The sequence below is a fragment of the Blastomyces gilchristii genome (genome assembly GCF_000003855.2).
Source record: "Blastomyces gilchristii SLH14081 genomic scaffold supercont1.28, whole genome shotgun sequence".
NCBI classification, from domain to species: Eukaryota; Fungi; Ascomycota; class Eurotiomycetes; order Onygenales; family Ajellomycetaceae; genus Blastomyces; species Blastomyces gilchristii.
Window position 1 is genome coordinate 106,568 of NW_003101654.1, and position 1,865 is coordinate 108,432.

Consider the following 1,865-nt stretch of genomic DNA (forward strand, 5'->3'; position numbering starts at 1 on the left):
CTGCTTTAGTTCAAAAAGCGTCATTGGCGGACAACTATATTTGCCTGGTGTTTTTGATTTTTCAAAAAGTTCCATTGAGTGTAGGTATAGCTACCCGCCCGCAGAAAATGGGGGCTCTTTTCATAAGTTTAAAAAATATAAATAATACATAGTTATTACAAAAGTAGTATTTAAAAAATAAAAAGTGATATAAAATTCTAAATAAATCAATAATAAATAAGAATTTTAAAATAAAATTTTGTATAGTATTAGAAATATATATAATCTATACTATATTTAAATTTTATATAAAAATAATCAATATTTATTAATATATTTATAAATATATACTCTGTATTTTATTTTAAAATAGTCTTTTACAAAGTTTAATAAATTAATAATTATATATTATCTTTTTATAAAAATTTGATATAATATAATATATATCTGTAAATTATTAGATTCATTTTTTAAAATAGTTTTTGATGAATATTCATTGAGATATTAATATTTGAAGTTGATTGAAATAGAATTACAGCCTGTAATTCTGGTCACTGAGATCATGAATTTCACATTTAATCTCATTTGATCTGATATCATACATTTCTTGACATGAATTTCACTCAGACTAGTCATTAAAAAAACATGCAAAGTAACTATATATCAGATTTTAAAATGAAATCATGTATAAGAGGTCTACGCTGAATAGATCAGTATTATATTGATAGGTCTTATATAATAAAGAGAAACACATTAGAGAAGGAAAGAAAGAGAAAGTGTGAGAATCAGTGATTGAGATGAATATTTATACACAATTATAGTGACTGAGAATCAGTGATCAAAAATGGCTGAGAATCAGAGCATATCAAAGTGTACACATTTATAACAGCTGAGAATTGACAATTAAGAATGACTGAGAATTGAAGTGTATGTGTTTGAGAGTGAAGTGAAAGAATCTATGAAGTGTAATGAAATAGTCTATATAATTGATCAGATGCAGCCTGTTATATTAGCCCTCTCTTTTCAGAAGCAGTTCTCATTGATCAAGAATCACTGTTTCAGATAACATGAAACTTGAAGTTCACATCAGTTGATTATAGCTGATTCATTTCATGAGATATTATCAGTCACAGCTGCAGAGTCTCTCATTGAGAATATTCTCAATCTCTTACTCAAGCTTATTATCTTCTTCTATGATGCCTCGCGGCTGTCAGTCAGAAGTCAGTTAAGAAGAGAATAAGTCAGTGACAGCACAGTGAAGCAAGCTTGTATAAAAGATATCATGAATCTCTGATGATATATCAAGACAGTAGTTATAACTATCTAGAACTTCTATTACTTTATACTTGATATAATAGTAATTCAGTGTACAAGATGAATGTGTGATCTGTATATTCTTAAGATTTAATCACATCAAGTCTTCTATACAAGATGAATGTGTGATCTGTATATTCTTAAGATTTAATCACATCAAGTCTTCTATCTTATATTGTTTAGTGAGATCTTGATGAACATTGATTTAATTCTCTTGATCTTGTTTCACAGTTGTCATGAAGATCTCTGCTTAGTCACAGATATCTTAAAGCTTTATTACTATATTATCAGTGATCTGAATTGAACTGCAGAGATTTAGTGTGAACTGTGTGATCTCTAGAAGATTTGACATCTTTATGTAATAACTGTGTGTAAGAAAAGAACAGACTTATATCTGTTAAAACAGCATCTTGTTTATTGATAGCAATCTCTGTGTGTAGAAGCAGGTCATGTCAATTATCTTGTAAATAGTTATAAGAACTTACAGAGATAGTTCTTTACAGTCTGAATTATTAATTCTAACGCATCATCAGTCTTGAGATGATAGACAGTTGACAGACAGATGTATAATC